General features: G+C 35.7%; 1 long non-coding RNA gene across 1 annotated transcript; it reads right to left on the bottom strand.

Moving 5' to 3' along the window:
- Positions 1 to 508: 508 nt before the first annotated feature.
- LOC121407814 lies at positions 509 to 11,851 on the bottom strand. Its single transcript, XR_005968955.1, has 3 exons — positions 11,721 to 11,851; positions 2,642 to 2,645; positions 509 to 651 (listed from the first exon to the last, which is right to left on the bottom strand). It is a non-coding gene; the product is annotated as an uncharacterized LOC121407814 (long non-coding RNA).
- Positions 11,852 to 25,904: the final 14,053 nt, after the last annotated feature.

A 25,904-nucleotide genomic window follows, 5' to 3' on the forward strand; every position in this document is an offset into this window, starting at 1 on the left:
CACACATTACCGGCATGCGCGTTTCCGTTTTACACCCTGGCGAAGGCATTTTCCGGAAAAGTAGCCAAAAAGCGACTAGTGAAGAGTCTACGTCTACGTTTGTTTACATTATCAGCTGGGCGCGCGATCCAAAGTCGAAGTTATCCGCAGAACATGCCGTACTCGGCAGGGTTTATTGCCATTTCGTCCACTGCCATTTTGTCCTCTACCCACATGGTCTAATATCATTTCGTCTACCATCAGTTGGTCCACTATCCACATGGCCCAATTACCATTTCGTCCAATCAACATTTCGTCTAATAGCCATTTCGTCTATTATCATTTGGTCTAATAGCCATTTGGTCTAATGGTATTTTTTTGCCAATTGGTCCAATAGCCACTTTGTCCACTATCATTACGTCTATTCCCATTTGGTCTAATAGCCAAATGGTCTAAAGGCAAATGGTCTAATAACCACTTGGTCTACTTTCATTTCGTCCATGTTCCATTTGGTCTAACTGCATTTGGTCTACTATCACTTGGTCTAAACTCATTTCGGCTAACAATCATTTGGTCTAATTGCCATTTGGTCTAATAACCATTATGTCCAATTGCAATTTTGGCTAATCACCATTTCGTCTAATATTCATTTCGTCTAATACGCATACGGGTCTACTATGCTCAGAGTTATCAATAGACAGAGTGGCGACACGCGCACTGAAAACATGATACGCGCGGTCAAAGGTCAGCCATGGGGGGGCTGATTAGTTCCTCTGCGCACATGCAATTATTTGGCAATCATCACTATTTTTATTCCCGTTTTTATTATTCCTGATTAATTGATTTTCGGCAAACTAGCCTAGGTCCGGAAAAAAATAATAATCGAGTCTAAAAGTAATTTCTCCTATTTGGTTTAAAGCTTGATGATGAACCCCTTTAACATTTTGGTTTGTCTGGCAATATTTATTAAATCTCAGTTCCGGTTTTTTTTTCCTTAATTTTGATTTGAAGAATTATACAAGTTTGATTCACTCAATTTATAAATAAAAATGGAAATATAGAAAAAAATAGGCAACAATATGGGAATACCAAAAATTAACAAGGTGATGCCGAAGACATAATGGAGTGGAAAATTTGGGGGAAGGGGGGGGGGGCAGTTTTCTACTTCTGAAACACTACACTGAAATTTGTAATCACAACGCCGGTATCGTACGGGGATAATAAAAAACATATAGGCCTAAGTGATCACACAAAATATATAGGAAAAGCATATATTTTGACGATATATGTTTTTATTTAAAGTTAGAATTTAATATAGTCCCCTGAAAAATGTGGGCTATATAATTTGCGCTGATTTAGGGGTCGGGTCCATACAGGTGGCAACTCCTATAGCTACAATATTTTCACGGACTGTCAATCAATTAGAAATAGGAGCATTGTCCTACTCATATCGAATGTAATGTCTTAAAATGAACTCGAATAATTTCAACAGTATGAATATTAGAATTTAATCATTAAGATGTCAAAGGCTTTGTAATCGGATCGGCCGGCAAACTTGTCCTTTTTTATGTCACTTTAAAATTAACAATTTATCTTTCTGTTTTGTATAACAAAAAGGGGAGTCTTAGGCTATACCTTGGTCACATCTACGGCGGCCGTACTGCGAGTCGAAAACAGTCGTTTTATTCATTTTTATTCAAACCATACTAGCTGGTACCAAAATAAAATGTTAAAACGGCTGTTTTCGACTCGCCGTACGGCTGCCGTAGAACAAATGTGACCAAGGTATGAGTGATGAATTATTTCTTAATTTATTGTTGTTTTCTTTAGTATTATCATTATTATGACTATCATCTGCATTGTCACTATTAATGATTATCATTGAAATCATTATTTTTATTATGATCATCATTGCCATCGTTATAATTACTATTATTATCAGGGCGGCGAACATCATACTTTCTTTCTCTTTTCTGTTTTAACTAAAAAAGTTGAGGCGGTTTTTGCCACCCCCCCTCCTGGCGATGCCTTTGATAAGCACTATCATCTTTTTAATAGGGGGCAAAGGATATAAGCGTTATATAAACTTTTTATCAAACGAAAAATAGGGGGTATAATAAGAGTGCCAATACCCATACAATCGTACAAATTTCCTTCGATTTTCTCTTCTTTGTTTGAACTTTAAAAAAAAAATGTAGAGGGTGATCGCCTTTCAACCCGTTGCGCCTGACCATCATTATCATAATATCTTGTACATATCTGAAGAAATGTGATTTATAGTTGTTTCCATCTTAACTTATATCAGCGGCCCCAATGTCATTATTCTAAGTGAAATGATGTAGGCTTATTCTGAAATGATCATCTATTTAAATGCTGATTATTTTCCTCTTATTTTCGGAACTTTTCGATCTTCTTAGTAAAAACAATTTCACTTTATTTTAAATTTGCGGATTGACAATAATTGTCACATTAAAAAATATCTACCTCCATTTCCTCTCATTGATTTAATCTGACAATTCTCCTGTCAAATTGTGGAAATTGTAAATAATCTTTCAGTTGTAAATGTACATGTTTATCAGTACTACCCCTCCCTTTATCACTCTCTTTGCCTCTCTCATCTCTCGGCCCCCTATCTCTTTCTCTTTCATTCTCCGATGTATACCTTCCTTTTTCTTGTGCAGTGTAATAAAAAAGAAGAGTCTTAACTTTTATATAGACGCTTGTAATGCATGCTTGAGATGGAGAGCCTATAGCTATAGCAAGATCAAGGACGATTATTGAAAATGAGGGAGAAAACAACCAGACTGCATAATCCATAGGCGGATCTCATTGGCGGAGCAAAAAAAAGGGGGGGGGGGGAAGAAAAAAAGGAAAAGAGAGGAAGGGGAGGGAGGCGAGTGAATAAAATAAGGTGAGGGGAAGAGTTGGAAAATACCCCCAAGAGTACCGTTCATATCACAATATATTGCATGTTTGATTTCTGTGATACATATCTTGTTGAATATGCTGATACAGAGCTTGAAATATCAAGTTTTGAAAATTAATATAATCCAAAACATATTTCAGCTCGGACATCGAGCTTTCATTATTTTCTTTGATTTACCAATTGATTTCTGGGAAATCAATGAAAAATTGAAGTCATCTCTTTAATACTTACTCCAAAAATGTATTTGAAACAACAAGAGCTTAAATCATGCTGTATATTGTTTAACTGATTTACATAAAATTGCATAATTGGTAGAAAAAACTTTACAAGCGATTTCAAACGTTTTCAAACAATATTCCTTTTTATAAGAACCGTTTTTTTTATTACAACCCTTGATGAATTGGTAATAAAATATTAACTCATGCATCCTATTCATAATTACTAAAGTGCATAAAATATCAAATTTTCAAGCCTTGATATCAAAAAATTTCGCACTCTCATTGGTATATATGTTTCATCTTTATTAATCAAAAGAAGTTATACATTTATCCCAGGTCCATGGCATAGGACTATAACAATATAATCGTTATGCCAGGGTGTAATACATAGATAATACATACATGACATACATACAATAATAAAGATGCATACATGAAATATAAAATGAAACTTTTAAACATCTAATTTGAATAAGAGAGTATGCATTCCTTCTATACCAATAACGGTATATAATGATATTTCAACACACTAAGAAGTATGTATGAGTTCTTCGCTAAATGATGATAATGATAATAAATAAAACGATAAAATTTTCGAAAATTCCTGATAATTCAATGATTTTTTTATAATGGAATATTGACACATTTTATTTGGCGTTTAGGAAGAGGAACAGAAAGATGACCATTTTCATATGATGACAACATGTCCTTAGAATGTCCCAGTCCTAGGTTAAAATAATTCCAGAAATGTCAGCTCTCGCTTCACTTTCGCATCATCTGTTACATGCAATCCATATCCACTTTACAATTTTCATTTTCAGTGCTTGTAAAAGAGCTTCAATTAACATTTTTCACATCAGAACATCAAAATTTTTAATGTAGGAAGATACCTAATTAACCATCTTCATGGTTTACAAAACATATATAGAGAGTCCCGTCTTTAGATCTACATGTAAGTCTAAAAAATTTTTCCACTCGCATTGTTTAATTATTCTGTTCATGACTACAAGAATTAGAATTTCCTTGTTTAGGTCGGAATGTCAAAAATTTTCAGCACGCGCTTCTCGCTTGCATTATTTGATTGATCTAATATGTATTGTCTTCATGGCTATTAACTGCAAACAGTCCTTAACAGGTCCCTTTTCGATCAGGCCAGAACGAATTAAAAATTTACTATGTATTCATGAATTATTTAGCTACATACGCATTTTGTTCAGGATCACAAATTACCAAATAAAAAACATTTTTCAGGAAAATCTATATGAATCTTTTGAAAAGTTTAGATCGAGCTTAGCGCTCGCAATAGTTTAAATAGGGCCTTTATATGTTCATGTTGTTTTGTAAGAATGAAGTGACTGTTAAGTCTACCCCTTCAAAGAAACAAACAAACAAAAATAAACTTCGAGCAATTGATTGGGGAAAATGTTGGTGAAAAAATTCTGCCCCCACCCCCTCCCCCCTCTTGGCAAAAGTTGGATCCTTTCCTGATAACCTGATAGTTTTTTTTTAAAGAGAAAACAATAATAAGATATAATGAGTGATTTCCATGTACGAAATACATTTCTCTATGCACGATAATATGGATTCAAACAATACTTTGTTTTTAATCTTGCGTTATGTCACTCAATTCTTCAAATCCAATGAAGCTCATAAAAACTTAAATTGCGCATGCATATCCTATATCTAGCATCAAAATGCAATATGTCATAATCCATCCATCCAGTACATTGCATTTGAAGGTTAATTTACATAATCAATTCATGGAGGACAAGAAAGAGATACGTTTCATATGAATTTTATATAAAAATAGCATATTTGGAAATGAATTTTGATATAAGATAAAAAAAGATTGGTATACATGGAAATATAAATGTACATCCTAACACAAGGATAATGAGGGAATTTTGTTGAAAATGTAATACATTAGTCCCAGTGACATGGTGCATTTGTAAACAAAAAAGAAAAAATACCCTAACAATACATTTATGAGAATAAAAAAACAATCATACATAAAAATTATATCAATATAAATTGTTCATTCTTTCCAAATTGCACAATTATAAGGGGGAATGAAAACATATTTTACTTTCAATCTTGCATTATTTCCTGATTGTGTTAACATTCATTCCCTGATAAATTATATACAAAACATTATCAGCTGAGATGTTTATTAGATTATGACTTACCAGAAACCTTTTTTGAAATAAGTAATCTCTGTTCAGCTTGTTGTTTCCAAATCTGATGCTTAAAACTTGTAGTCACTGAGGTCATTACCTTAATTGCATGATCTTTGAAAACACATGCAATTATGATAACAAAATTAGTGATCAAGTACAATTACCAGCAGATAATCCATTATGAAGATATGAGGTGCTAAATGTGGCTACACATTAGACCTGTGCCATTTCCATGCAGTCCAAGCAAGCATTGTTGTCACAGTCATATTATGGTCAAAGCACATGTTAACACATTTTGAATACTACACCAACATACACTAGGAGTGAATCAAATGACAGTACTGTCAATCTAGCAGCATTACTGCTATTGTGGACATAGACAAAAGCACTTTGTGTCATCATTCCTTCTGTATGTATTAACTAGAATCTAGATTGATTCACCTGCTGTCTTGAGAGGTAGATTTAAGCTCTTTTATTGGATTTTAGCCTCTAAATATCGATTAGTTAGAAGTGCTTTGGTCTATGTCCTCAATAGCAGTGATGGTGCTAGATCTACATGTACAAATATATTTATCAGGGACTGCATATTTATTGCTGTATGTAACCCAACGATGTTTGGTTCATCTAGCTACAAGTTCAGGGCCTCCTGACAGTACTGTAATTTTATTCACTCCTAAGTGTATGTCAGTGTAGTATTCAAAATGTGTTAACATGTGCTTTGACCTTAATATGACTATGACAACAATGCTTGCATGGATTGATGATGGAAATGGCACAGGTCTAATGATTGTGTAGCCACATTTTAGCACATCATATCTTCATTATGGATTATCTGCTGGTAACTGTACATACTTGATCACTAATTTTGTTATCATAATTGCATGTGTTTTCAAAGATCATGCAATTAAGGTAATGACCTCAGTGACTACAAGTTTTAAGCATCTTTGGAAACAACTAGCTGAACAGAGTTTACTCATTTCAAAGATGGTTTCTGGTAAGTCATAATCTAATAAACATCTCAGCTGATAATGTTTTAAAAATAATTTATCAGGGAAAGAAAGTTAACACAATCAGGAAATAATGCAAGATTGAAAGTAAAATATATTTTCATTCCCCCTTATAATTGTGCAATTTGGAAAGAATGAACAACATATATTGATATGATTTTTATATATGATTCTTCTTTATTTTCATAAATGTATTGTTAGGGTATTTCCTCTTTTTTGTTACAAATGCATCATGTCATTGGGACTATTGTATAACATTTTCAATAAAATTCTCTTATTGTCCTTGTGTTAGGATGTACATTTATATTTCCATGTATACCCATCTTTTTTTATCTTATATCAAAATGCATTTATGCTATTTTTATATAAAATTCATATGAAACGTATCTCTTTCCTGTCCTCAATGAATTGATTATGTAATATCCCCTTCAAATGCAATGTACTTGATGGATGGATGGATTACAACATACTGCATTTTGATGCTGATCTCCGATAAAAGAAGAGGAAGAACAAGAAGAAGTGTCTTATTCAAATTTGAAATTCATTATTAAAAAATCTAGTTTAATTAAAATTGATTCAACAGCCTGTTTATTTTTAATCTAATGCATGTGATAATTTAATGGGAAAATTAAAAAAAGTGTTCACCATTATTCTTTTTACCAAGATATGATTTTCCGATTGAGATTTATTTCATTCTTATTGTCATTCTTGATGTATATATAGGATAGGCATGCGCAATTTAAAAGTTTTTATGAGCTTTATTGGATGTGAAGGATTGAGTGACATAACGCAAGATTAAAAGCAAAGTATTGTTTGGATCCATCTTAACGTGCATAGAGAAATATATTTCTCACATGGAAATCACTTATGATATCTTATTATTGTTTTCTCTTTTAAAAAAGTATCAGGTGATCAGGAGAGGATCCAGCTTTTGCCAAGAGGGGGAAGGGGGTTGGGCAGAATTTTTTCACCAACATTTTCCCCAATCGACTGCTCAAAGTTTATTTTCGTTTGTTCCTTTGAAGGGTTAGACCTAACAGTCACTTCTTTCTTACAAAACAACATGAATATATAAAGGCCCTATTTAAACTATTGCGAGCACGAAGCTCGATCTAAAATTTTCAAAAATTTCATGTAGATTTTCCTGAAAAATGAACATTTTTGGGTAATTTGTGATCCTGAACAAAATGCGAATGTAGCTAAATAATTCATGAATAAATAGTATTTTTTTAATATTCGTTCTGGCCTGATCGAAAAAGGGACCTGTTAAGGATTGTTTGCAGTTAGCCATGACGACGATACATATGAGATCAATCAAGTAATGCAAGCGAGAAGCGCGTGCTGAAAATTTTTGACATTCCGACCTAAAAAAGGAAATTCTAATTTTGTAGTCATGAAGAGAATAATTAAACAATGCGAGCGGGAAAAAAATTGAGACTTTCATGTAGACCTACAAACGGGACACTATTCATGTTTTGTAAACCATGAAGATGGGTAATTAGGTATCTTCCTACATTAAATATTTTGATATTCTGATCTGAAAAATGTAAAGTGGATATGGAATGCATGTAACAGATGATGCGAAAGTGAAGCGAGAGCTGATATTTCTTGAATTATTTTAACCTAGGACTGGGACATTCTAAGGACATTTTGTCATCATATGAAAATGGTCATCTTTCTATTCCTCTTCCTAAACGCCAAATGAAATTATAAAAAAAACATTGAATTATCAAGAATTCTCGAAAATTTTATCGTTTTTGTCTCACCTGCGAAGCAAAGTGAGACTATAGGCGCCGCTTTTCCGACGGCGGCGGCGTCAACATCAAATCTTAACCTGAGGTTAAGTTTTAGAAATGACATCATAACTTAGAAAGTATATGGACCTAGTTCATGAAACTTAGCCATAAGGTTAATCAAGTATTACTGAACATCCTATTAGAGTTTCATGTCACATGACCAAGGTCAAAGGTCATTTAGGGTCAATGAACTTAGACCATGTTGGAGGAATCAACATCGAAATCTTAACCTGAGGTTAAGTTTTTGAAATGTCATCATAACTTAGAAAATATATGGACCTAGTTCATGAAACTCGGACATAAGGTTAATCAAGTATCACCAAACATCCTGCATGAGTTTCACGTCACATGACCAAGGTCAAAGGTCATTTAGGGTCAATGAACTTTGCCCGATTTGGGGGTATCTGTTGAATTACAATAAAAACTTTAAAAGTTTTTGGATCTGATTCATGAAACTTGGACATAATAGTAATCAAGTATCACTGAACATCCTGTGCAAGTTTCAGGTCACATGATCAAGGTCAAAGGTCATTTAGAGTCAATGAACTTTGATAATGATGGGGTATTTGTTGAATTACCATCATAACTTTGAAAGTATGTTGGTCTAGTTCATAAAACTTGGACATAAGAGTAATCAAGTATCACTGAACATCCTTTGCACATTTTAGGTCACATGACCAAGGTCAAAGGTCAATGAACTTTGGCCATAATGGGGGTATCTGTTGAATTACCATCATAACTTTAAAAGTTTATGGATCTGATTCATGAAACTTGTACATAAGAGTAATCAAGTATCACTGAACATCCTGTGCGAGTTTCAGGTCACATGATCAAGGTCAAAGGTCATGTAAGGTCAATGAACTTTGGCTATGTTGGTTTTTTTTTTGTTGAATAACCATCATATCTCTGTAAGTTTATTGGTCTCGTTCATAAAAAGTGGACATAAGAGTAACCATGTATCACTGAACATCTTGTGCGAGTTAGAGTAGTATTCAAAGTCAGCACTGCTGCTATATTGAACCGCGTGATGCAGGTGAGACGGCCAGAGGCATTCCACTTGTATTAAGTATTAAGCCCAATGAGATTACGTAATTTGTTGATGTCAAGGCTTGAAAACTTGACATTTAAAGCACTTGTGTAATTATGAATAGGATGCATGAGTTAATATTTTATTAAAAATTCATCAAGGGTTGTAATAAAAAAACGTTGAATTAAATCGTTTGTAAAGTTTTTTCGACCAATTATGCAATTTTATGTAAATCAATTAACCTATACAGTATGATTTAAGCTCTTGTTGTTTTAAATACATTTTTGGAGTAAGTATCAAAGAGATGACTTCAATTTTTCATTGATTTCCCATAAATCAATGTTTAAATCAAAGAAAATAATGAAAGCTGGATGTCCTATAGCTGAAATATGTTTTGTATTATATATTTTAAGCTCCGTATCAGCATAATGAACAAGATATGTATCACAGACATCAAACATGCAATATATTGTGATATGAAAGATACTTTTTGGGGTATTTTCCAACTCTTCCCCTCACATTATTTTATCATTTTATTCACTCGCCTCCCTCCTTCCCCTCTTTTCCCTTTTCCTTTTGTTTTCTTCTCCCCCCCCCCCTTTTTTTGCTCCGCCAATGAGATCCGCCTCTATGGGTTAAGCAGTCTGGTTGTTTTCTCCCTCATTTTCAATATTTGTCCTTGATTTTGCTATAGCTATAGGCTCTCCATCTTAAACATGCATTACAAGCGTCTTTATAAAAAGTTTAGACTCTGTTTTTTTCTTCTTTTTTATTACACTGCACAAGAGAAAGGAAGGTATACATCGGAGAATGAAAGAGAGAGGGAGAGAGAGAGACCCAGAAATTAGAGAGGCAAAGAGAGTGATAAAGGAAGGGGTAGTACTGATAAACATGTAAATTTACAACTAAAAGATTATTGACAATTTCCACCATTTGCCAGGAGAATTGTCAGATTAAACCAATGAGAGGAAATGGAGGTAAATATTTTTTAATGTGACAATTATTGTCAATCCGCAAATTTAAAATCAAGTGAAAGTGTTTTTACTAAAAAGATCGAAAAGTTCCGAAAATAAGAGGAAAATAATCAGCATTTAAATAGATGATCATTTCAAAATAAGCCTACATCATTTCACTTAGAATAATGACATTGCGGCCGCTGATGAAAGTTAAGATGGAAACAACTATAAATCACATTTCTTTAGATATGTACAAGATGATGATCAGGCCCAACGGGTTGAAAGGCGATCACCCTCTACATTTTTTTAAATAGTTCAAACAAAGAAGAGAAAATCGAAAGGAATTTGTACGATTGTATGGGTATTGGCACTTTTATTATACCCCCTATTTTTCGTTTGATAAAAAGTGTATATAACGCTTAGATCGTTTGCCCCTATCAAAAAGATGATAGTGCTTATGAAGGGCATCGCCAGGAGGGGGGGGTGGCAAAAACCGCCTCAATTTTTTAGTTAAAAAAGAAAAGAGAAAGAAAGTATGATGTTCGCCTCCCTAATAATAGTAATTATAACGATGGCAATGATGATCATAATAAAAATAATGATTTCAATGGTAATTATTAATAGTATTAATGATGATAGTCATAATAATGATAATACTAAAGAAAACAACAATAAATTAAGAAATAATTCATCACTAAGACTCCCCTTTTCGTTATACAAAACAGAAACATAAATGGTTAATTTTTAAGTGACATAAAAAAGGACAAGTTTGCCGGCCGATCCGATTACAAAGCCTTTGACATCTTGATTAAATTCTAATATTCAAACTGTTGAAATGATTCGAGTTCATTTTAAGACATGAAATTCGATATGAGTACAATGCTCCTATTTCTAATTGATTGACAGTCAGTGAAAATATTGTAGCTAGGAGTTGCCACCTGTATGGGCCCGACCCCTAAATCAGCGCAAATAATTATATAGCCCACATTTTTCAGGGGACTATATTAAATTCTAACTTTAAATAAAAAACATATATCGTCAAAATATATGCTTTTCCTTCATAATTTGTGTGATCACTTATATTTTACTTCTTGTTTATTATCGCCGTACGATACCGGCGTTGTGATTACAAATTTCAGTGTAGTGTTTCAGAAGTAGAAAACTGCCCTGCCCCCCTCCCTCAAGTTTTCCACTCCATTATGTCTTCGGCATCACCTTGTTAATTTTTTGTATTCCCATATTGTTGCCTATTTTTTGTTGTCCATTTTTTATTTATAAATTGAGTGAATCAAACTTGTATAATTCTTCAAATTAATTTTCAATGAAAAAAACGGAATTGAGCTTTAATAAATATTGCCAAACAATCAAACCAAAATGTTAAAGGGGATCCATCATCAAGCTCTAAATCAAAGGGGAGAAATTACTTTGAGACTCGATTATTATTTCTTCCGGACCTAGGCTAGTTGCCGAAAATCAATTAAAGGAATAATAAAAACGGGAATAAAAATAGTGATGATTGCCAAATAATTGCATGTGCGCAGGGGGAACTAATCAGCCCCCCATGGCTGACCTTTGACCGCGCGTATCATGTTTTCAGTGCGCGTGTCGCCACTCTGTCTATTGATAACTCTGACTATGCTGCACTAGCGCCCTCTACGACCCGAGTCGACTCTATTCGCGATTGTGGGCCTAATTAATTACCAATTCTCTTCAACTTCTTGATTTATTTTATCACTGTTGACTAGTGTTGTTCGTCATTGATTACTTTGCATTATGGAAGTGTTTTCCATCCAAAGGGGGAAGCAATGTGTGTCTTATCAAACAAAAAGGGAGAGGATAGTACAGGGAAAGAAGATAGGACAGATCGGGAACTCTTTTTTTTTGGGGGGGGGGGTGGGGGTATATTGATCAATAATATTTCTTTAAAAGGCTATATTGTCTTTCATCTGTTTATCGTATTTTGATATCGGAATACAATATTCTCCTTTCTTTTTTTTTTAAATAAAAATTGAGCGACAAATCAAAATAAAAGGACCCTTTTCCATTTTCCCCATCTTAGTTCCCCCTTTTATATGTGTGTGTGCGTTTTAGGGGGGGGGGTGGGGGTGCCTGAATTGCTGTACCCACTGAATCGACCCTTGCGATAGTAGTTATCATCATAGTTTTTAGGGTTTTTTTTAAACTAATATCATCAATAATTTCAAGGTATTAAAGTCATTTCGCTCCCCTCCTCGGATAACGCAAATTATTTGTATTAGACGAAATGGCTATTGGACCGAATGGCTATTAGACTAAATGGCTATTGGACGATTTGGGAATTGGGCGAAATGGTTAGTAGACGATTTGGTTGGTAGACGAACTGATTATTGGACCTAATGGTTGATGGACGAAATGACTATTAGACGAAATGGCAATTGGACGAGTTGATAAGTAGACGATGTGGATATTGGACCAACTGAAATTAGCCGACATGGCTATTGGACCAAATGAACGGTGGACGAACTGGTTAATGGACGATTTGGCATTAGACCAAATGGATTTAGACGAAATGGTTGGTAGACGAAATGGTTGTAGACGAATTGGGTATAGACTAACTGGCTATTAGACTAAATGGCTATTAGACGAAATGGTGATTGGACGAAATGGGTGGTAGACGAAATGTTGATGGACGAAATGGCATTAGACGAAATGAATGTAGACCATGTGGTGAGTGGACGGGATGGCAGTAGACGAATTGGCAATTTACCCTCGGCAGCTGAGCTTATACTTTCCAGGTTCAATACGAATGTTTGCCTTGATCATTTGCCTTGCCGATTTGCTGATGTCTGTCTTTCTCTCTATCTGTCTACATATCTATCTCTCAAATTCTATCTCTATCTATCTATGTAACTGCAGTATCTATATTTCTAATAATCTTCTCTGTCTCTCTCATTCTTTATGTAACATAATATCTATCTCAAATTCTCTATCTCTCTCTATCTATCCATCCATCTGTCTGTCTTTCTCTATTTCTCTCTCTCTACCTACCTATGTAACTACAGAATCTATCTGTTAATTTGTCGCTCTTCTCTCTCATTCTTGATCTATAGTGACATCTATCTATCTCTCAAATTATCTATCTCTCTATCCATCTCTCTATCCATCTGTCTGTCTTTCTCTATTTCTCTCTATTTTTAACTAGAGTATCTATCTATCTGTCAATTCGTTAATAATCTTCTCTGTCTCTCTCATTCATTAATTATCTATTTAATCTCTCCCTCTATCTATCCATCTGTCTGTCTTTCTCTTATTCTCTCTCTCTATTTATCTATCTATTTTTTTAACTTATCTATCTGTTAATTTGTTAATATTCTTTCTCTCTCCATCTTTATCTATCTAACATCTATCTATCTCTATCTATCCATCTGTCTGTCTTTCTCTATTTCTCTCTATCTGTCTATGTATCTATCTATCTGTTAATTTGTCATAATTCTCTGTCTCTCTCATTCTTTATCTTTCTATCTATCTAACATCTATCTATCTGTCTCTCAAATTCTCTATCTCTCTCCTTCTCTAGCACCTGTCTGTCTTTTTTCTCTCTTTCTCTTTGTCCGTCCATATTTCTATCTATAACATCTCTCTCTCTCTCTCTCCCTCTATCCTTCTCTTTTTTTTTCTCTCTCTCCCCTCTCCTTCTATATATCGACCTCTCTGTCTCTCACCCTCTCTCTATTTATCTATCTATCCATCCATCTCTCCCTCTTTCTCTCTCTTTCTATCTAATTATCCACCTCTCTCTCTCCCTCTCTCTATTTCTATCTATATCTGTCTATATCTATTTATCAGTCTTCTATATCTATCTTTCGGCAGCTTCTAAGTGTATCAATCCATCAAACTTCAATTTGTCTTTCCATTATAAGTATCTGTTTATTTTGATTTTGTCTGTCATTCTATTCATTTAGTTAATAATTTATTTTTAGAAAAAAAAATATAAACAACGCGACTGCAAAAGCATGTTCGGATTTCACTCCTGAATGCCGCTCTCTCTGTACATGAAGTGCCGAGGAACTCTGTGCTCTGATCAGTAACTGTGCAAATTGCATGCGGTGGTGGACCATAGGCTCGCCTGTGTCAGTGGTCGCAAGCTGCATGCAACCAGCGACGTGTGTTAAGGCCCTAAACCGTAAATTGCACCTAAACCGCAAATTGCCGCCTAAGCATGTAGAATATTAACAAGGACCGTGCGCGCGTAAGAGGCGTGAACACAGAGGGCGGCAAACATAAATCGCAGTAGGAGAGAAGTTGAAGAGTGAGGAATTAGAACTAGGGCGCTGATCTCATTTTTATGAGAAATGTTGTTGTTGATACACGTATTTATTTATTTATTTATTTGTTTATTTATTTATTTATTTATCTAGTTTGTTGGTTTGGGACTTTTGGCTATGGCGGGAGTTGGGCAACTTGGGCTGTACATAGTGCCGTGTTTTTTTTTTTTTGGGGGGGGTGTTTTTTTTTTGTGTATCCCTAATTCTCCCCTAGTATAATCTAACGCCTGTAGGTTTAAGCAAAGCTTAGGAAAAGGAAAAGGGAAGAAATGAAAGGGGAAAATAAAGAAAGAATCGCTATGAATAATTTTTTAAATATTTATTATAATCTTTTTAAAACTTTAATACAAAATGTTACGAGGGTAATGAAGCCATGTACTCATATTATTATAGTCATAATCAGTACAAAATAGTAGTAGTAGTAGTAGTAGTAGTAGGAGTAGCAGTAAACCTATGGTTTACTAATATATTCATGTGTATTTTTTTAAACTTCTGTGCAGCCCTGATTCCAACAGCCAAAAATTATTGCAATTAGATAATTTGAAATCCAAAGTTCCTTTATCACCATTCAAGAAAAACATGTTAAATTTAGCATTCTGTTGAAATGACAGCAATCGGTGGCCTACCTTGAGAGAACAATATTTTCATAATTGAGTGACTGTCCTTTGAAAGCGATAAGGGCATGTCATCCGAAGTGATTGACTGTATAAGTGATTCGTACTTCAAAGCTATATTCCATGATGAAAGTCACGACTATAGTCCCAGTTGTCATATTTCACTTCTTTTTAGCGGGAGAATACCAAAAAAAAAATTCTGTGGTGATATTGTCATTATAATTACTTTTATGTGAACAGTTTGCTGATGGTATTCAAGTTCAGAGAAATAAAACAAGTAGCAAAAGAATAGGTATTGATGCGTTCTTGTTCTTTTATATCAATTTCCCTGTCCACCCCTTTCTCTCTATTCTCATCCTATAACACATACATTCAATCACACATACATAAACACAAACACACAAACAGGTACACACCCAGACAGACAGACAGACACACACACACCATCATTTTGACAAAGTATCAGACAACTATAACATGAAAACAACAAACTTCGGTGACATATTATAATAGGCATTACGTGAATTACATGTTCCACACAACTAAAAAGAAAAGGAAAAACAAAGATAGAAGAACAATGAATTCATGTTAAAAGATTTAATCACGAATGCTTAAAGGACGAACGTGTAGCTTTAAAACTCTTCAAAACCCACTGTAATATAGATATCCAAACATCAATACTGACAAGTGATTTTCTCACCCTGAAATTATTAACAAGAGCCCCAGGGGGCTCAACGCTCACCTGAGCTGACGGATATTCAGCTGATGCAAGCTCCCTTGGTGCAACTAGGAGCATGGCATCAATTAGAACTGTGAAATCCTACTGGACCTAAATTGAACTTGGGTCCACAGGGCCCAATGGCAAGACCCTCTGAAGTGACATGAGCAATTTTTATTCCTCAGCTTACAAGCACATGTATATTTGCATTGCAAACATATAAGAATCATACCTACAAAGTTGGGATAAAACTGGAACATGCATTTCAAAGAACAAAACAAATTATATTTACCGTTGGAGCACCCCCCCCCCTTACCCCAGAGGGGCCATCCCAGGTATTTTCAGGAATAATTTCCATTCTTCACTTATGAAGGTATTTGGACACAATAAACTTACTCCTATACTGCTGGATTAGAAGTTAGACATTTACAGAGTATTGCCCCTTTGGGCTCTCCCACCCATCCCCCAGGGTCCCCGCGAGGGCCATATTTACAATGTGAATATTATCTGTGCATCCCCTATTCATGAGCACAATTCCAGTATCAATATGGGATAAAATTTGACCATCAAATTTGCAACAGAAAAAAATATTTTCCCCCTTGAAATGCCCCACCCCCAACTCTAAACCCCCACAGGGCCCCAAGGGGGTCATCCTAGGAGCTGTCATGAAGAACTCTTAATTTTTCACTCAATAAGATTCTATGCATGACACAACTTCCATTTCTGGAACTGGAGAAGGAGAAGTAGAAATTTACAGTTTTGCCTCTAGATGCCCCCCCCCACAGGGTCCAGGGGGTACCATTTAAACACCTGTGCATCCCCTACCCCTAAGCATGATTTCAGCCAGGTTTGGATAAAATTTGACCATCTGTTTTGAAAAAGAAGAAAAAAAATAGGATTTTCCTTGAAGTGCCCCACCCCCAAATTTTAAGCCTCCACAGGGCCCCAAAGGGGCCACCCCTGGAACTGGCATGAACAACTTTTGTTCTTCACCTATTACACACCAAACAACTTGACTGTTCTACTTCTGGATCTGAAGAAGAAGATTTCTGAAATTTACAGGGTTTCCCCCTCGGCTTGGGGGCCCTCCCCCTGGGCCCCCATGGGGGCTACAGGTATCCCTTGAACAACTTTGTGTCCCCTACACCTAAGCATAATTCCTACCAGGTTTGAATGATATCTGAACATCCATTTTGAAACAGAAGAAAAACATATGTTTTTTCCCTGAAGTGCCCCACCCCCGACTTTTAAGCCCCAACAGGGCCCCAAGGGGGGCACCCCAGGAACTGGCATGAACAACTTTATTTTTCGCCTATTAAGGTATCTACACACAAAACAACTTGACTGTTCTACTTCTGGATCTGGAGAAGAAGATTTTTGAAATTTACAGTGTTTTCTCCCTTGGGGGCCCTCCCCCAGGGCCCCCATGGGAGCTACAGGTATCCCTTGAACAACTTTGCATCCCTTACGCATAGGGATGATTCCTACCAAGTTTGGTCAAGATTGGACCAGCCGTTCTGGAGAAGAAGATGAAAATGTAACAGTTCACAAAGAGTGCATTGCTATTGAGTAAACAAGACTAAACTTTTTTCTACAAGCTTAGGCGGCGATTTGCGGTTTAGGTGCAATTTGCGGTTTAGGCATAGAGATGTATAGATTATCTAGAGTGCGGGGTCCCCATAGGCGCGCGTACTTAACGTCTGTGATCGCGTGGAGCGGGGTCGGCCATTGCTCGATAGGTCTAGATTAGCAAAAGTACCCGGATGTACACATATCTCGTACGTTGTAACGCTGAAAAAGGAATGCCGTCTCCCGGGGCCGTCTCCGGCCTTTTTTCTTGAAGAAAAGAATCCAACCTCATTACAATCGAAAATATTAATGACAAATTGCATTTCAATTAACTATTAGTGTGATTACATGTGGATTAGGCTCCGGGATTAGGCTGTGAATTTGGCATTTATACCTGACTTCTCTGGATGAAATTCTCTATTATGATTTTTTGCGTTTACCTCTCTGCTGTTTATATGCCTATTTCCCGGGGCCTATTTTAGATAATGATAGATGACAATGTGTATTTATATCAGATAAAATGAAAATATACAACGTACATTAATGGAAAGATTGAAAATTAATTCAAAAGACAGTGAATTAGCCCATCTTCTGTGGATTTCCCGACCTTGAACTGCATCGTCATTTTCAGTCACATTTCCTCCATTCACGTTCTTTGATCATGTTGATTCCATGTTCTCTTGACCAATTTGTTTAAATTGGATATGATTTTGTAATGTCCACGTAGGCCTACCTGTATGTACCTTGCTGTAATTTTCTGTGAAATATATCACTTTTTAATGTACACTGATTTATATAACTTATATAGCGGCTGGATGCAGGGCATTTCATTATTGTTCTTGGTAAGCATGAGTGTTGAAACTTGTGCTATTGGTGCGACGTGTAGGCCTACGTGATGAATTTTCCCATAGGAACTAATAAATTCCAAATTCTGTCGGCCTATATGGCACTGAAAATGAAATTTAAAATGTCGTGAATGACTTTTTACTGTTCCAATATTTTGCTTTTTAATTTGCTTCACGATTTTTTTTTAAATTAAATTCGCTGTTTAGGGGGTGCATGGTGTAATTAAAGTGACATAAGCACCCAAGCAAATTCACTTTCACAATACTGATCGAGAAGAGTATAGAAGGGGCGCATTCGGACACCTGAAGTGAAAATGAACATGTACTGTCCCACCAATTCCAAAACCATTCCACGCCCATAAAATGATATCATAATTTTGTTCATCCATGGAAATAACAAACCTGAATAATCAAACTCAGGTCCATAGACTAGCAATTGAAATCAAAAGAAGAAAACTAGAAAATCAAATTCAGTATATACTTTTAAAATGACAAATAAAACTGAATATGCAAAATGCGTATTTATCTGTTTAGTGTACGTTTTGGAAATCTTTGCCATAAAGTTAATATTCAATCGACACAGACACAGTTAATTAACACAATAATTTCATGAAAAGGAATATACAGCTGAGATTATAAATTAGGATGATCACTCAACAGCGGAATTTGTAAAATCGTATTCCAAGTATTTGTAAGTTTTATTGTCAATATTATTGTTTAATAGGTATGGTTTTGTATTCACAGTTTTGCAACCGCTATCTCATGTCTGACATTGTTATAAATTGGTTTTATACACTCAGTTTTCAATATTCTTTAATTGTAGTAAAAATACGAATTATAATATCCTCCTGAACCGCCCCTTTTCTTCCCCTATATTTCTCCTTTTCCTTCTTCCTCTCCTTATACTACTAGTATTCTGTCCTTGATTTGTTCATATAATATTGGTCCATTGGAATCATTATAGGATCACAAACACCAGCTATATAGCAACAGAATATTTCAGCTGATTTGCTATATCAGCATAGTGAGCCGGGTTGAATCAAGTCCGACTTTCCAGAAAATCAAAGTGAATTGTTTTATGTTGCACATTTTAATTTGTTTACTCTCCGAAATTTGGAAATGTTTGCAAGTCAATAGTACACTGTAAACATCCTCCCCCCCCCCCATTTAGGCCTCCTGTACATTGCAAAATATTGTGCGACTGAATGCGCGCATTTGATATGATATGCAAATTTTGCTGTCAACGAACTTTCTATATACATTTGTCGCATGTAAGAAAGTACATATGATCGGTGGTTGCCTACATTGGAGCTATTAATTGGACCATAAATTAACTGGACCAATGCGTAGATCATTTTTAAATATTATCAATAAAAACTAATTTTATGATACTCACGAGTTATTGCGATGTTGGTTACATCGACGTTTAAGCCAACGGGATTCAAAGGTAGTTCGGCCCTATTCTAAATTTCTATAAATGATTTTTATATATTGTGTAGATATATATAGAAAACAACAATTATCAAGTGAAGAAATAAATTATCAGCAATCAGCATTATAGTAATTAGGAAATTATACTTGAAAAAATACAGTCGTATTTTTCGCGTCTCAGATGCATCAGTCACTGTGATAGGGCCTATGAAATTTTTGACGTACTTGAATACCAAATTATATTAAAACATATTAAATTTATTTGAGGAGCTACAACGATATGCCTAGGCCTACATGTTATTTTCAAAATTCATCACTTTCAAATCATTAGAAAATAGAAGTCATGTCATTGTATCGAAATGTTATGACCCAACTAAAAAAATTATTGGGGATGTAGCCTATTGATCTTTGGCATACTAATGTAGGGTATGTGCTATAGATGGGCCTTTATAGGCATGCCTGTCTTCAGTTTTGTTCGATTTTTTTGTTCATTTGAACTTTAATCTAGTGCAATATTTACAATTTTGCTTTTCAATTTGCTTTCGCTCTCATATGTCATCATTTTGTTCCGGTTCTATGCTCATCCATGTACTGTACGCGCATGGCAGGCTGCGAAGACCTATCGAGTAATGGCGGCCGGTCTCCGCGTAATCACAGCGATTTGACGAAGTACGCCCTCTAGCGTTATTAAGTATATATCTCTATGGGTTTAGGGCCTTAACAGACGTGTGTAGACTCTTCACTAGTCGCTTTTTGGCTACTTTTCCGGAAAATGCCTTCGCCAGGGTGTAAAACCACCGATCTCTCCCTCAGTGTGTAAAACGGAAACGCGCTACCGGCATGCACCTATCATAATACGCTATAAGCGGCGTGTTTCTGAAATTTATGATAAAGAATAAGATTCGTTAGCTTGCTTTTAAATCAAATTTTATACAATTTCATGATATATCACATCATTTTGAAAACAAATATTTTGTTTATTTTAATGGACGAATGAAATACGTTTGCAGATGATTTATTTAAAATGCGTTTCACATGGCGCATCATAAAAGATGGGCGACACGAAAGACGGTCCTTGCAAAGACCCTTTCGTGCAATCGGCCCCTGATCGATCAGAAAGAATAAGTTGAAACTTTGAAGTGCGCCAAAATTTATATTCCGTGTTTATATAGTTTTTATGTTGACTAAGGGTATTTTGGGCATAGAATCGACTGAACATACTAGTACTTTGTAAAAAAAAAGGTGTGTATGAGATCCTGAAAATAATTTTATGGCATAAAAATGATCATTAGATAAAAAAAATACTTTAAAATCTGAAAATAGCGTGCTTTAATCTAGCTTGAGACTTGAGTGAGCTGTGTATAACACCACGAATGTTCTACTATGAGATGCTTTTTTAGCTGAATTTATGCTACAACTTAGGCGGATCCAGGGGGAGGGGCCCGGGCCCCCCTATTGGTGGAGCAAAAAAAAAAAAAGAAAAAAAGGTAAAGAAAAAAAAAGAAAAGGGAGGGTGGTATACGATCAATGTATAGAGCTTGAAATATCAAAATATTAAGTCAACACAGAAAACATCTTTCAGCTCGGAAATCGCATTTTCATTATTTTGTTTGATTTACAAATTGATTTTTGAAAAGTGCTCTGTAAAACTTACTTTTTTAAATGGTCTGAATATTAAATTATCGGCTCGCGATTTGCGCTCGCATTAATTGTTGAAAATATATCAACTCATCATAGATAGAAAAGTGCTTTAAATGTCCAGTTTTCAGGTCATAATATTAACAGATTTTGCGCTCTCACATTAGGTTTATGATTAGATTTAAAAATCAAACTTTCCCTTTAGTTTTCAGAATAGAATATCGACAATTTTCATCTCGCGCTTAGGAAGAGAAAAAAGAAGATATACAGGGACGGATCCAGCCTTCGCCACCCGGGGGGGGGGGGGAATTCCATATATTGACGAGTGGATACCATGCGCGACCAAGGGGTCTTGAAAAGCACCCTAAACCCGGGGGCCGGGGGGGGGGCACTCGACCAAAAAAGTGGTAGGGGTGTGCCGCGGGCGAGACAAGAAACGGAGGCCCCGGAGCGGGCTTATTGTAAAAAGGAGGGTCCTCGGCTTTCTTTGATCTCAATAAGACAAAAATGCTATGCCTTGGAACGGAAATTTGAGTGTAAAAATGGGGGTCCCCTCCGCGGCACATACCCACTATGCATTATATACTGAGTGCCCCCCCCCCCGGGACCCTAAACACGTATTTTCCATATTCTGAAAATGCACGCCTTCGAGTACTGGCGTGTGAAACCCTATCCTTAACAAGTATTGGAAACAAATACTATATTGGCAAGTATTCCCAGAACTGAGCCCCTAACAAGTACAGCGATGTATTTTCCATATTCTGAAAATGCACCCCTTAACAAGTATTGGAAACAAAACGATACTCTTACGTCGTAAGAGTTTTCTTAGCAAGTATTCCCTGAAATGAACCCTTAACAAATACAGACATATTTTATTGTTATGCCACGCGTCCGTGGTCTGTTTTACCTTAAAGGCGACGTACCGCACTGTCTGCGACTCAATTTTGGAATAAAACGCCGTGGAATATTTGATGCTAATATTTAGACTTAATTGGACCGGGACTTGTGTATTGTTCGAAATCATCTTACGAATACCTATGGCCAAATCTGTGACTATGCTATCATCCTTCTTAAAAGCACATGTAATACATGACGTCATAGTATAGTCGTACGATTGGCTACGATTTGAAACAATTTGGCCTTTACTCCAAAATAAAGGCTTAATTGCAATCATTCAAAATGGTTATGTTAGCATTCTTTCAATGAATTTCAACCTCATATAAAATGATATGTTCCATTCACATTTTCAGAAAATGAGCAAAATGCGATTTGTTCCAAAATCGGATCGCGAACAGTCGTAAGGTGTGCGGTGGCCATTAGACACCATTATTTTGGTTTAGTACGGCCACACCTTCCACATCTCGCGCAAATCGGACTCTAAACACGTAGTGTTGGGGTAAAAGGGACATCCTTTATAAAAACGTTTTCATTTTGTTTCATCATCCCCGCATATTTGACCCTAAACACGTATATTTTTCCGAGCGATGCCCTTTTTTCAATATTTTTGTGTTTTTGACACCCTTATCACGTCACGTACGTAACGTGACCTATCTGGAAAAAGACATCCTTTTTACATGTGTTTTTGGTCGCGCATGGCATCCATTCGTCAATGTAAGTGGCCCCCCGGGCTTCGCCAATAGGGGGGGGGGGGGAGCCGCATTTTTTTTTTCAGCCACATTTTTCCCGATCGGCCGCTCGAGGTTATTTTTTTTTCTTTGAAGGGTGGTCCTAATAGTCACTTCTCATACCCTTTTCATAAACCTATCCTCCAATTAGCCGCCTAAGAGTTATGCGGATAATTCAATAAAAATTGCGTTCATAAACTCCGAAAATAAGCCGCATTATTTTTACGAGCGCCCGTCCTGAAAAAGGCGGATAATCGCCATGACAACTGGACACGCCCCCTCCGATGCAGTTGTGTTGGAAAAGGGTGACCTTGTGACCGCACCATGGCAATTATCCGCATTATTTGGAAATGCGTTCATAAACTCAAAATCTTATCCCGATGCCGCTATTATGCGGATAATAGCAGCATCAGAGTAATGCGGATAACTCTTGTCCTCCTCCAATTTTACGACCAAATTATGCTGCTATTAGCCGCCTTATTCATTTTAATTGGGTTTATGAAAGGGGTATAAGCTTTATATATGTGTATATATACATATATATATATACAGTGCGTCCCAGAAAAAACGAAACCGAGATTTAGCGATCATTTATCATTACTTAATCATAAATAAAATAGACAAATGACCTACCAATTTAAAGCTTAGAACCTCTTCTTTCATCTGATATTACTTAGATTATTTCTTATTCACGCATGAGTGAGCAAATACAATTTGAAGAAAGGATATCAAAAACTCATTTGGCGGGGGGTATCTGGGTTTCAAAAAGAAAACCACATTTTTGAAAAGTTCAATATCTCCTCTTTAATTTGATACCTAAATTACAGAAAATGGTCACGAAATAACAAAGTTCTGGTCATTTGAAATAAGGCTTGAATTTCAATAATTTCATAAAATGAAGAGGTTCTCCAGGATGGCTTTCAAACTCTCTCGACACTCTGTTTTGTTGACGATCAGCCATGCATTAAATCTTTTGTTCACCATGCGAAAGCTTCTGTGGGAAACCGGTGAAAACATGTTTATCTCATGAAATTATGGAAATACAAGCCTTATTTCAAATGAACAGAACTTTTTTATTTCTTGACCATTTTTTGTAATTTAGGTACCAAATTAAAGAACAGATATTGAACTTTTTAGAAATGTGGTTTTCTTTTTGAAACCAAGATAGCCCCCGCCAAATGAGTTTTTGGTATCCTTTGTTCAAATGGTTTTTGCTCACTCATGCGTGAATAAGAAATAACCTAAGTAATATCAGATGAAAGAGGAGATTCTAAGCTTTAAATTGGTAGGTCATTTGTCTATTCTATTTATGATTAAGTTATGATAAATGATCGCTTAATCTCGGTTTCGTTTATTCTGGGACGCACTGTATATATATATCTATATCTATATATATATATATATATTATATTTGTGAGTTTGTTTGTTTTGTGATTTATGACTCATGATTTTGCTCTCCCATCTAAAAAATGAATCGACGCCCCTGGACAATTTCCTCTCCAAAAAATGATCGAAATTGCAAGCGAAAAACGTTCGAAAAGATCCATATAAATTATCCAATTGAAAAATGAGTATATCGTTGATATTCACTATCCAGTTTCTGATACAACCATATAAATCGTTTTCACAAAATGTCAGGAAACAAGGTAAAATTGCACAAAATATCAGAGCACTTTTAAAACACGTCCGACCTTTTGATGTTCCTCCTCCGTTTTTTCCATCTACTTGTTTTTCCCTAATTTTCCTTTATTTTCTCTTCTTTTCCAATTTTTTTCAAATTGGCTTTGGCCATCCCTGGATTCGTCTTCAGACTCCAAAATTTAAGGAGCTTTGCCACAGCCCCGCCGGAACACTTTCATTTTCAGGGGGGCAAAATCCCGAAGGGGGCACAATATTTTTGACAGCGTGAGGTACCGAAGCGATCGAGCGGGAGAGGATGTGGGACCCCCACGGTAAGGACTTTGTGGAAAAATGGAGAATAAAAGTTGCGTTTTTACACTCTAAAAAATGAAGTGCTAATTCAGCTCTTAAAGAGCGTGTATAGTGACTGCACTTCGGAGTGCTGATTTGTCTAGTTCAAATTTGAACTAGACAAATCAGCACTCCGAAGTGCAGTCACTATACACGCTCTTTAAGAGCTGAATTAGCACTTCATTTTTTAGAGTGTAAGAGCATTCAAAAATAAATTTCTTGAGAATTAAACATAGAATTCACTACGAAAGACTATACTCATTTATATGCAAAACGATCGCTTGGGAATGTGGTTTTCATGTCTGATCAATTAAATTACGTATTACGCTTATATTGACTCAAAATACCAGAAATTACATTTTTCATGCAATATCCTTTCAGAAACATTTATTTATGTACATTTACATACACGGACGATGCGAGAGAGCACAATCATCATACGTTTCAAGTAATTTCTGTCAGAACAAGGAGTGTATTAAGCAGAAGAAGCGTAACAACAGAAACAAAAGAAATTCTAATGAATGCTTTTCAAATTCAAAATGTCATACTGTTCTGACGTGGCAGACGTCGATAAGCACTTAAATCCCTAATCTATACAAATCATTTCTGACATCAGCATTGGAGATAGTCCCTGAATATCCGTTTCATATTTTTTTAACTGGAGGAAAAAGATATATGACAAGCTTAATTGTCTAACAATTTAAAACTTTTCTGAAAATCATTAAAGTTTAAAACATTACTCGATTTATGTGTTTCCTTTTGCTTGTTTCGTATGGCTGGGAAGCACTTTTGGATGACTCCTTCAAAATCTTCTTTTTTATTTGCATATTTTCTGGGGAAATGTGACCATAACTAGGAAATCATGAATATCAAATTCCAGGAAATATTCATTTGTAAATAATCATGAACTGATTAACAAACTACTGCAGTTCATAATGTAACATTATTTAGAAGAAAACAATTACATTCCAATAGCGGATGGGGTTGACGGTACACCATGTAGAGTTTCCGAAAAAGTGGATAGAGGAAGAAGTGAAATTGATAGGTGAGGAAGTGGACAGTTGATAGTCGAGTAATTTTTTTGTTTAAATGAGCGTAGTCCT

Source organism: Lytechinus variegatus, chromosome 2 (genome assembly GCF_018143015.1).
Source record: "Lytechinus variegatus isolate NC3 chromosome 2, Lvar_3.0, whole genome shotgun sequence".
Classification (NCBI taxonomy): domain Eukaryota; kingdom Metazoa; phylum Echinodermata; class Echinoidea; order Temnopleuroida; family Toxopneustidae; genus Lytechinus; species Lytechinus variegatus.